This window comes from Cetorhinus maximus, chromosome X (genome assembly GCF_964194155.1).
Source record: "Cetorhinus maximus chromosome X, sCetMax3.hap1.1, whole genome shotgun sequence".
Taxonomy (NCBI): Eukaryota; Metazoa; Chordata; class Chondrichthyes; order Lamniformes; family Cetorhinidae; genus Cetorhinus; species Cetorhinus maximus.
In genome coordinates, this window is record NC_135917.1 from 18,982,999 (window position 1) to 18,997,233 (window position 14,235).

The following is a 14,235-nucleotide window of genomic DNA, read 5'->3' on the forward strand; positions in this document are numbered from 1 at the left end:
CAACAATTTCAAGAACATCCTCCACAATGAAAAACACCAACAAGTTCGACAACAACCTCAACATTGCAAAACACCAACAAATTCAACAAAAACATCAACAAGGAAAAACACCAAAATATTCAACAACAACCTCAACTTTGAAAAACACTAACAAATTCAACAATCTCCACATTGAAAAACACGAACAAATTCAACTACAACCTCAACTTTGAAAAATACTAAAAAGTTTAAAAAAAACATAAATAACACCAATAAATTCAACAACAACCTCAATATTGAAAATCACCAACAAATTCAACAACAACCTCAACAATAAAAAACATCAAAAGATTCAACAACAACAACCTCAAACATGAAATACACCAAAAAATTTCAACAACAAACTCAACATTCAAAATCACCATCAAATTCAACAATAACCTCAACAATGAAAAACATCAAAATATTCAACAACAAACTCAACATTCAAAAACACCAACAAATTCAACAAAAACCTCAACAATGAAAAACACCAAAAAATTAACAACAACCTCAACTTTGAAAAACAACAACAAATTCAAGAACCTCAACATTGAAAAGCACCAACAGATTCAACTGCAACCTCAAGTTTGAAAAACACAAAAAAGTTTAAAAAAAAACCTTGATAACACCAATAAATTCAACAACAACATCAATATTGAAAATCACCAACAATTCATCAAGAACCAAAACAATGAAAAACATCAATAAATTCAACAAAACGACCTCAACAATGAACAACACCAAAAAATTCAACAAAAGCCTCAACATTCAGAAACAACAACAAATTCAACAAAAATCACAACAATGAAAAACACCAAAAAATTCAACAACATCCACATTGAAAAACACCAACAAATTCAACTGCAACCTCAACATCGAAAATCACCAACAAATTCAACAATAACCCCAACATTGAAAAACACCAACAAATTCAACAACAACCTCAATATTGAAAATCAGCAACAAATTCAAAAACAACCTCAACATTCAAAATCACCAACAAATTCAACAACAACCTCAACAATGAAAAACATCAAAAAATTCAGCAACAAACTCAACTTTGAAAATCACCAACAAATTCAACAACCTCAACATTGAAAAACACCAACAAATTGAACTGCAACATCAACTTTGAAGAATACAAAAAAGTTTAAAAAAAAACATTCATACCACCAATAAATTAAACAACAACCTCAATATTAAAAATCACCAACAAATTCAACAACAATCTCAACAATGAATAACATCAAAAAATTCAACAACAATAACCTCATCAATGAAAAACACCAAAGAATTCAACAACAACCACAACATTGAAAAACTCCAACAATTTCAACAACAACCTCAACAATGATAAATACAAAACAATTGAACAGCAACCCCAACATTGAAAAACACCAACAAATTCAAAAACAACCTCAATATTGACAATAAGCAACAAATTCAACAACCACCTTAACATTCAAAAACATCAACAAATTCAACAACAATCTCAACTTTGAAAAACACCAACAAATTCAAGAACCTCAACAATGAAAAACACCAACAAATTCAACAACAACCTCAACTTTTAAAAATAAAAAAGCTCAACAAAATATAAATTGAGAACACCAACAAATTCAACAACAACCTCAATATTGAATATCACCAACAAATTCAACAACAACCGCAACTTTAAAAAACACCAACAAATTCAACAACCTCAACATTGAATAAGAGCAGTAAATTCAACAACAACCTCAGCTATAAATACATCAAAAAATCCAACAACAACCTCAACTTTGAACAATACAAAAAAGTTCAAAAAAACCATTGATAACACCAATAAATTCAACAACAACCTCAATATTGAAAATCACCAACAAATTCAACAACATCCTCCACAATGAAAAACATCAAAAGATTCAACATCAGCAACCTCAACAATGAAAAACACCAAAAAATTCAACTACAAACTCAACATTTAAAATCACCAACAAATTCAACAAAAACCTCAACAATGAAAAACATCAAAAAATTCAATAACAACCTCAACATTCAAAAACACCAACAAATTCAACAAAAACCTCAACAATGAAAAACACCAATAAATTCAACCACCTCAACATTGAAAAACACCAATAAATTCAACAACAACCTCAATATTGAAAATCACCAAAAAGTTCATCAACAACGAAAACAATGAAAAACATCAAAAAATTCAACGAAAACGACCTCAACAATGAAAAACACCAAAAAATTCAACAACAACCTCAACATTCAAAAACACCAATAAATTCAACAAAAACCTCAACACTGAAAAACACCAATAAATTCAACAACAACCTCAACTTTGAAAAACACCAACAAACTCCTACCTCTCCCTGGACCATGACCCCACCACAGACCATCAAGCCATTGTTTCCAGGACTGTCACTGACCTCATCTCCTCTGGAGATCTTCCTCCCACAGCTTCCAACTTGATAGTCGCCCAACCTCGGACGGCCCGCTTCTACCTCCTACCCAAAATCCACAAACAGAACTGTCCTGGCAGACCAATCGTGTCAGCCTGTTCCTGCCCCACGGAACTCATTTCTCGTTATCTTGACTCCCTTCTCTCTCCCCTTGTCCAGTCCCTTCCCACCTACATCCGTGATTCCTCTGACACCTTACGTCACATCAACAATTTCCAGTTCCCTGGCCCCAACCGCTTCCCCTTTACCATGGATGTCCAATCCCTCTACACCTCCATCCCCCACCAGGATGGTCTGAGGGCCCTTAGCTTCTTCCTTGAACGGAGGCCCGAACAATCCCCATCCACCACTACTCTTCTCCGTCTGGCTGAACTTGTTCTCACACTGAACAATTTCTCCTTTAACTCCTCTCACTTCCTCCAAATAAAATGTGTGGCTATGGTTACCCGCATGGGCCCCAGCTATGCCTGTCTCTTTATGGGGTATGTGGAACATTCCATGTTCCAGTCCTACTCCGGCCCCCTCCCACAACTCTTTCTCCGGTACATCGATGATTACTTTGGTGCTGCTTCATGCTCTCGTCGGGACCTGGAAAAATGTATTAATTTTGCTTCCAATCTCCACCCCTCCATCATCTTCACATGGTCCATCTCTGACACTTCTCTTCCCTTCCTTGACCTCTCTGTCTCAATTTCTGATGATAGACTGTCCACCAGTATCCATTACAAGCCTACCGACTCCCACAGCTACCTCGACTACAACTCCTCACACCCCGCTTCCTGTAAAGACTCCATCCCATTCTCTCAGTTCCTTCGCCTCTGTCGCATCTGTTCTGATGACGCTACCTTCAAAAACAGCTCCTCTGACATGTCCTCCTTCTTCCTTAACCGAGGTTTTCCATCCACGGTCGTTGACAGGGCCCTCAACCGTGTCCAGCCCATATCCCGCGCATCCTCCCTCACGCCTTCTCCTCCTTCCCAGAAACATGATAGGGTCCCCCTTGTCCTCACTTATCACCCCACCAGCCTCCGCATTCAAAGGATCATCCTCCGCCATTTCCGCCAACTCCAGCATGATGCCACCACCAAACACATCTTCCTTCACCCTCCTTGACGGCATTCCGTAGGGATCGTTCCCTCCGGGACACCTTGGTCCACTCCTCCATCACCCCCTACTCCTCAACCCCCAATTATGGCACCTCCCCATGCCCACGCAGATGATGCAACACCTGCCCCTTCACTTCCTCTCTCCTCACCGTCCAAGGGCCCAAACACTCCTTTCAAGTGAAGCAGCATTTCACTTGCATTTCCCCTAACTTAGTCTACTGCATTCGTTGCTCCCAATGCGGCCTCCTCTACATTGGAGAGACCAAACGCAAACTGGGCGACCGTTTTGCGGAACACCTACGGTCTGTCCACAAGAAAGACCCAAACCTCCCTGTCGCTTGCCATTTTAACACTCCATCCTGTTCTCTTGCCAACATGTCTGTCCTTGGCTTGCTGCATTGTTCCAGTGAAGCCCAACGCAAACTGGAGGAACAGCACCTCATCTTCCGACTAGGCACTTTACAGCCCTCTGGGCTGAATATTGAATTCAACAACTTTAGATCTTAAACTCCCCCTACGCCCATCCCCACCCCGTTTCTCTTTCCCCCCCCCACCCGCTTTTTTTTCAATAATTTATATAGATTCTTCTTTCCCCACCTATTTCCATTATTTTTAAATCTAAAACTAAAACCTTTAGTCTTTCCACCCCACCCCCACTAGAGCTGTACTTTGAATATCCTGTTTTCCATTCTTAATTAGCACTTTTCTCAGACAAAGACCACCACCTTCAAAACCTCTTTGACCCTTTTGTCTGTGACATCCTTTGATTATCTGCTCACACCACACCCTCAATGTGTCTCTTCCACCCCCCCCCCCATTCTCCACCCCCCCCCCCCCACCCCAACAACCTTAAACCAATTTATATTTCTCCCTTGCTGAAACTATGCTGCAGTTCTGCCGAAGGGCCATGAGGGCTCGAAACGTTGACTGATTTCTTCTCCGCCGATGCTGCCAGACTTGCTAAGTTTTTCCAGGTAATTCTGTTTTTGTTTTGTAACAAACTCAACAACCTCAACATTGAAAAACACCAACAAATTCAACTGCAACCTCAACTTTGAAAAACACAAAAAAGGTTAAAAATAACCTTGATAACACCAGTAAATTCAACAACAACCACAATATTGAAAATCATCAACAAATTCATCAATAACCTCAACAATGAAAAACATCAAAAAATTCAACAACAACCTCAACATTCAGAAACAACAACAAATTCAACAAAACTCACAACAATGAAAAACACCAAAAAATTCAACGACAACCTCAACTTTGAAAAACACCAACAGATTCAACAGCCTCAACATTCAAAAACACCAACAAATTCAACAACAACTTCAACAATGAAAAACACCAAAAAATTCAAAAACATCCCCAGCATTGAAAAACACCAACAAATTCAACAACAACCTCAATATTGACAATCAGCAACAAATTCAACAACAACCTTAACATTCAAAATTACCAACAAATTCCACAACCTCAACATTGAAAAACATCAACAAATTCAACTGCAACCTCAACTTTGAAGAATACAAAAAAGTTTAAAAAAAAACATTCATACCACCAATAAATTAAACAACAGTGACAATATTGAAAATCACCAACAAATTCAACAACAAACTCAACAATGATAAACACAAAAAAAATTCAACAACCACCTCAACATTGAAAAACTCCAACAATTTAAAGACAACCTTCACAATGAAAAACACCAAAAAATTCAACAACAAACTTAACATTGAAAATCTACAACAAATTCAAAAACAACCTCAACAATGAAAATCATGAAAAAATTCAACAACAAACTCAACATTCAAGAACAACAACAAATTCAACAAAAACCTCAACAATGAAAAACACAAAAACATTCATCAACAACCTCAACTTTGAAAAACACCAAAAAATTCAACAACCACAACATTGAAAAATACCAACAAATTCTACAGTAACCTCAACTTTGAAAAATACAAAAAAGTTCAAAAAAAACCATTGATCACACCAATAAATTCAACCACAACCTCAACATTGAAAAAATCTAACAATTTCAACAACAACCTCAACAATGAAAAACACCAAAAAATTCAAAAACAAACTCAACATTGAAAAACTCCAACAATTTCAACAACAACCTTCACAATGAAAACCACCTAAAAATACAACAACAAACTCAACATGGAAAATCACCAACAAATTCAACAACAACCTCAATAATGAAAAACATCAAAAAATTCAACAACAACCTCAACATTCAGGAACAACAACAAATACAACAAAAAACTCAACATTGAAAAACACCAAAAAATTATTCAACAACCTCAACTTTGAAAAACACCAAAACATTCTAACACCACAACATTGAAAAACACCAACAATTTCAGCTGCAACTTCAACTTTGGAAAAAACAAAAAAGTTAAAAAAAAACATTGATAACACCAAAGAATTCATCCACAGCCTCAATATTGAAAATCACCAACAAATTCATAAACATCCTCAACAATGAAAAACATCAAAATATTCAACAACAACAACCTCAACAATGAAAAGCATCAAAAAATTCAACAACAACCTCAACATTCAGAAACAACAAATTCAACAAAACTCACAACAATGAATAACAGCAAAAAATTCAACAACACCCTCAACTTTGAAAATCATAAACAAATTCAAAAACCTCGACATTGAAAAACACCAACAAATTCAACTGCAACCTCCACATCGAAAATCACCAACAAATTCAAAAACAACCCCAACTTTGAAAAAAACCAACAAAATCAACAACAAACTCAATATTGAAAATCAGAAACAAATTCAACAACAACCTCAACATTCAAAATCACCAACAAATTCAACAACAACCTCAACAATGAAAAACATTTAAAAATTCAACAACAACCTCAACTTTGAAAAACACCAACAAATTCAACAACCTCAACATTGAAAAACACCAACAAATTGAACTGCAACCTCAACTTTGAAGAATACAAAAAAGTTTAAAAAAATACATTCATACCACCAATAAATTAAACAAGAACCTCAATATTGAAAATCACCAACAAATTCAACAACAATCTCAACAATGAATAACATCAAAAAATTCAACAACAACAACCTCAACAATGATAAACACCAAAAAATTCAACAACAAACTCAACAATGAAAAACATCAAAAAATTCAACAACAACATCTACATTCAAAAGCACCAACAAATTCAACAAAAACCTCAACAATGAAAAACACCAAAAAATCCAAACAACCTCAACTTTGAAAAACACCAACAAATTCAACAACTTCAACAATGAAAAACACCAACAAATTCAACAACAACTTCAACAATGAAAAACACCAAAAAATTCAAAAACATCCCTAGCATTGAAAAACACCAACAAATTCAACAACAACCTCAATATTGACAATCAGCAACAAATTCAACAACAACCTTAACATTCAAAAATATCAACAAATTCCACAACCTCAACATTGAAAAGCACCAACAAATTCAACTGCAACCTCAACTTTGAAGAATACAAAAAAGTTTAAAAAAAAACATTCATACCACCAATAAACTAAACAACAGCGACAATATTGAAAATCACCAACAAATTCAACAACAATCTCAAAAATGAATAACATCAAAAAATTCAACAACAACAACCTCAACAATGATAAACACAAAAAAATTCAACAACAACCTCAACATTGAAAAACTCCAACAATTTAAACACAACCTTCACAAAAGCTTCAACATTTAAAAACACCAACAAATTCAACCAAAACCTCAACAATGAAAAACACCAACAAATTCAACAACCTCAACATTGAAAAACAACAGCAAATTCAACAAAAACCTCAACTTTTAAAAATACAAAAAAGTTCAACAAACTTAAAATTCATATCACCAATAAATTCAACAACAACCTCAATATTGAAAATCACCATAAAATTCATCAACAACCAAAACAATGAAAAAAATCATAAATTCAACGAAAACGACCTCAACAATGAATAACAACAAAAAATTCAACAACAACCTCAACATTTAAAAACTCCAACAGTTTAGGCAACAACCATCACAATGAAAAACACCAAAAAATTCAACAACAAACGCAACATTGAAAAGCACCAACAAATTTAACAACAAATTCAACAATGAAAAATATCAAATAATTCAACAACAACAAACTCAACATTGAAAATCACCAACAGATTCAACAACAACCTCAACAATGAAAGACAGCAAAAAATTCAACAACAACCTCAACATTCGAAAACACCAACAAATTCAACAAAAACCTCAACATTGAAAAACACCAACAAATCCAACAACAACCTCAACTTTGAAAAACACCAACAAACTCAACAACCTCAACATTGAAAAACACCAACAAATTCAACAGCAACCTCAACTTTGAAAAACACAAAAAAGTTTAAAAATAACCTTGATAAGACCAGTAAATTCAACAACAACCTCAATATTGAAAATCATCAACAAATTCATCAACAATCTCAACAATCAAAAACATCAAAAATTCAACAACAACCTCAACATTCAGAAACAACAACAAATTCAACAAAACTCAGAACAATGAACAACACCAAAAAATTCAACAACACCCTCAACTTTGAAAAACATAAACAAATTGAAAAACCTCGACATTGAAAAACACCAACAAATTCAACTGCAACCTCAACATTGAAAATCACCAACAAATACAAAAACAACCCCAACATTGAAAAAAACCAACAAAATCAACAACAACCTCAATATTGAAAATCAGCAACTAATTCAACAACAACCTCAACATTCAAAATCACCAACAAATTCAACAACAACCTCAACAATGAAAAACATCAAAAAATTCAACAACGTCAACATTGAAAAACACCAACAATTTGAACTGCAATCTCAACTGTGAAGAATACAAAAAAGTTGAAAAAAACACATTCTTACCACCAATAAATTAAACAACAACCTCAATATTGATAATCACCAACAAATTCAACAACAATCTCAACAATGAATAACATCAAAAAATTCAACAACAACCTCAACAATGATAAACACCAAAAAATTCAACAACAAACTCAACATTGAAAAACTCCAACAATTTCAACAACAACCTCACCAATGAAAAACACCAAAAAATTCAACAACAAAGCTCAACATTGAAAATCAGCAACAAATTCAACAACAACATCAACAATGAAAAACGTCAAAAAATTCAACAACAACCTCAACATTCAAAAACACCAACAAATTGAACAAAAACCTCAATAATGAAAAACACCAACAAATTCAACAATAGCCTCAACTTTCAATAAACACCAACAGATTCAACAACCTCAAAATTCAAAACGCCATCAAATCCAACAAAAACCTCTACAATGAAAAACACCAAAAAATCCAACAACAACCTCAACTTTGAAAAACACCAACAGATTCAAGAACCACAACTTTCAAAAACATCAACAGATTCAACAACAACCTCAACAATGAAAAACACCAACAAATTCAACAACAATCTCAACTTTGAAAAACACCAACAAATTCAAGAACCTCAACAATGAAAAACACCAACAAATTCAACAACAACCTCAACATTAAAAATAAAAAAAGTTCAACAAAATAAAAATTGATAACACCAACAAATTCAACAAGAACCTCAACATTGAATATCACCAACAAATTCAAAAACAACCTCAACTTTGAAAAACACTAACAAATTCAACAACCTCAACATTGAAAAAGAGAAGAAAATTCAACAACAACCTCAACAATAAAAAAACATCAAAAAATTCAATAAAATCCTCAACTTTGAAAAATTCAAAAAAGTTCAAAAAAACCATTGATAACACGAAGAAATTCCAGAACAACCTCAACAATGAAAAACACCAAAAAATTCAACAACAATCTCAACATTTAAAATCACCAACAAATTCAACATAAACTTCAACAATGAAAAACATCAAAAAATTCAACAACAACCTCAACATTCAAAAACACCAACAAATTCAACAAAAACCTCAACAATGGAAAACACCAACAAATTCAACAACAACCTCAACTTTTAAAAATACAAATAAGTTCAAAAAATTAAAAATTGATAACACCAATAAATTCAACAACTACCTCAATATTGAAAATCACCAAAAAATTCATCAACAACCAAAACAATGAAAAACATCAAAAATTCAATGAAAACGACCTCAACAATGAAAAACTCCAAAAAATTCAACAACAACCTCAACATTGAAAAACTCGAACAATTTCGACAACAACCTTCACAATGAAAAAGAACAAAAAATTCAAAAACAAACTCAACGTTGAAAATCACCAACAAATTCAACAACAACCTCAACAATGAAAAATATCAAAAAATTCAAAAATAACAAACTCAACATTTAAATTCGCCAACAAATTCAACAACAACCTCAACAATGAAAAACAGCAAAAAATTCAACAACAACCTCAAAATTCAAAAACACCAACAAACTCAAAAACATCCACATTGAAAAACACCAACAAATTCAACGGCAACGTCAACTTTGAAAATCACAAAAAATTTTTAAAATAACCTTGATAACACCAGTAAATTCAACAACAACCTCAATATTGAAAATCATCAACAAATTCATCAACAACCTCAACAATGAAAAACATCAAAAAATTCAACAACAAGCTCAACATTCAGAAACAACAACAAATTCAACAGAAGTCACAACAATGAAAAACACCAAAAAATTCAACAACAACCTCAACTTTGAAAAACAACAACAAATTCAACAACCTCGACATTGAAAAAAACCAACAAATTCAACTGCAACCTCAACATCGAAAATCACCAACCAATTCAACAACAACCCCAACATTGAAAAACACCAACAAATTCAACAACAAGCTCCATATTGAAAATCCGCAACAAATTCAACAACAACCTCAACATTCAAAATCACCAACAAATTCAACAACAACCTCAACAATGAAAAACATCAAAAAATTCAATAACAACCTCAACTTTGAAAAACACCAACAAATTCAACAACCTCAACATTGAATAACACCAACAAATTGAACTGCAACCTCAACTTTGAAGAATACAAAAAAGTTTAAAAAAAAACATTCATTCCACCAATAAATTGAACAACAGCCACAATATTGATAATCACCAACAAATTCAACAACAATCTCAACAATGAATAACATCAAAAAATTCAACAACAACCTCAAAAATGATAAACACCAAAAAATTCTACAACAACCTCAACATTGAAAAACTCCAACAATTTCAACAACAACCTCAACAATGAAAAACACCATAAAATTCAACAACAAAGTCAACATTGACAATCAGCAACAAATTCAACAAAAACATCCACAATAAAAACACCCAAAAAATTCAACAACCTCAACATTGAATAACTCCAACAATTTCAACAACAACCTCAACAATGAATAACATCAAAAAATTCAACAAGAACAACATCAAAAATTGTAAAATCAAAAAATTCAACAACAACCTCAACATTGAAAAACTCCAACAATTTCAACAACAACCTCAACAATGAAAAACACCGAAAAATCCAACAACAACCACAACAATGAAAAACACCTAAAAATTCAACAACAACCCCAACATTGAAAACCGCCAACAAATACAACAACAACCTCAATATTGACAATCAGCAACAAAATCAACAACAACCTTAACATTCAAAAACAGCAACAAATTCAACAACAATCTCAACTTTGAAAAACACCAACAAATTCAAGAACCTCAAAAATGAAAACACCAACAAATTCAACAACAACCTCAACTTATAAAAATAAAAAATGTTCAACAAAATAAAAATTGAGAGCACCAACAAATTCAACAACAACCTCAATATTGAATATCACCAACAATTTCAACAACAACCTCAACTTTGAAAAATACAAAAATGTTCAAAAAAGCGATTGATAACAGCCACAAATTCAACAATAACCCCAATATGGAAAATCACCAACAAATTCAATAACATCCTCAAAATTGAAAAACATCAAAAGATTCAACAACAACAACCTCACCAATGAAAAACACAAAAAAATTCAACAACAAACACATCATTTAAAACACCAGCAAATTCAACAAAAACCTCAACAATGAAAAACATAAAAAAATTCAACAACAACCTCAACATTCAAAAACACCAACAAATTCAACAAAAACCTCAACAAGGAAAAACACCAACAAATTCATCAACCTCAACATTGAAAAACACCAACAAATTCAACAACAACCTCAATATTGAATATCACCAACAATTTCAACAACAACCTCAACTTTGAAAAATACAAAAATGTTCAAAAAAGCGATTGATAACAGCCACAAATTCAACAATAACCCCAATATGGAAAATCACCAACAAATTCAATAACATCCTCAAAATTGAAAAACATCAAAAGATTCAACAACAACAACCTCACCAATGAAAAACACAAAAAAATTCAACAACAAACACATCATTTAAAACACCAGCAAATTCAACAAAAACCTCAACAATGAAAAACATAAAAAAATTCAACAACAACCTCAAAATTCAAAAACACCAACAAATTCAACAAAAACCTCAACAATGAAAAACACCAACAAATTCATCAACCTCAACATTGAAAAACACCAACAAATTCAACAACAACCTCAATAATGAATATCACCAACAATTTCAACAACAACCTCAACTTTGAAAAATACAAAAATGTTCATAAAAGCGATTGATAACAGCCACAAATTCAACAATAACCCCAATATGGAAAATCACCAAAAAATTCAATAACATCCTCAAAAATGAAAATCATCAAAAGATTCAACAACAACAACCTCACCAATGAAAAACCCCAAAAAATTCAACAACAAACTCATCATTTAAAATCACCAACAAATTCAACAAAAACCTCAACAATGAAAAACATCAAAAAATTCAACAACAACCTCAACACTCAAAAACACCAACAAATTCAACAAGAGCCTCAACAATGAAAAACACCAACAAATTCATCAACCTCAACATTGAAAAACACCAACAAATTCAACAACAACCTCATTATGAAAATCACCAAAAAATTCATCAACAACCAAAGCAATGAAAAACATCAAAAAATTCAACGAAAACTACCTCAACATTGAATAATACCAAAAAATTTAACAACAACCTCAACATTGAAAAACACCAACAATTTCGGCAACAAAGTTCACAATGAAAAACAACAAAAAATTCAACAACAAACTCAACATTGATAATCACCAACAAATTCAACAACAACCTCAACAATGAAAAATATCAAAAAAATCAACAACAACAAACTCAACATTGAAAATCACCAACAAATTCAACAACAACCTCAACATTCAAAAACACCAACAAATTCAACAATAACCTCAAGAATGAAAAACACCAAAAAATTCAACAACAACCTCAACTTTGAAAAACATCATCAAACTCAACAAACTCAACATTGAAAAACACCAACAAATTCAACTGCAACCTCAAGATCAAAAATCACCAACAAATTCAACAACAACTCCAACATTGAAAAACACCAAACAAATTCAACAACCTCAATATTGAAAATCAGCAACAATTTCAACAACAACCTCAACATTCAAAATCACTCAACAAATTCAACAACAACCTCAACAATGAAAATCATCAAAAAATTCAGCAACAACGTCAGCTTTGAAAATCACCAACAAATTCAACAACCTCAACATTGAAAAACACCAACAAATTGAACTGCAACCTCAACTTTGAAGAATACAAAAAAGTTAAAAAAAAAAATTCATACCACCAATAAATTCAACAACAACCTCAATATTGATAATCACCAACAAATTCAACAACAATCTCAACAATGAATAACATCAAAAAATTCAACAACAAAAACCTCAACAATGAAAAAAACCAAAAAATTCAACCACAAACTCAACATTGAAAATCAGCAACAAATTCAACAACAACCTCAACAATGAAAAACATCAAAAAATTCAACAACAACCTCAACATTCAAAAACATCAACAAATTCAACAACAACCTCAACAATGAAAAACACCAAACAATTGAACAACAACCACAGCTTTGAAAAACACCAACAAATTCAAAAACAACCACAATATTGACAATGATCAACAAATTCAACAACCACCTTAACATTCAAAAACACCAACAAATTCAACAACAACCTCAGTATTGAATATCACCAATAACAATCTCAATATTGAAAATCACCAACAAATTCAACAACAATCTAAACAATGAATAACATCAAAAAATTCAACAACAACAACCTCAACAATGCTAAACACCAAAAAATTCAACAACAAACTCAATAATGAAAAACATCAAAAAATTCAACAACAACGTCAACATACAAAAACACCAAAATATTCAACAAAAACCTCAACAATGAAAAACACCAAAAAATCCAACAACAACCTCAACTTTGAAAAACACCAACAGATTCAAGCACCTCAACATTCAAAAACATCAACAAATTCAACAACAACCTCAACAATGAAAAACACCAAAAAATTGAACAACACCCCAACATTGAAAAACACCAACAAATTCAACAACAACCTCAATATTGGCAATCAGCAACAAATTAAACAACAACCTTAA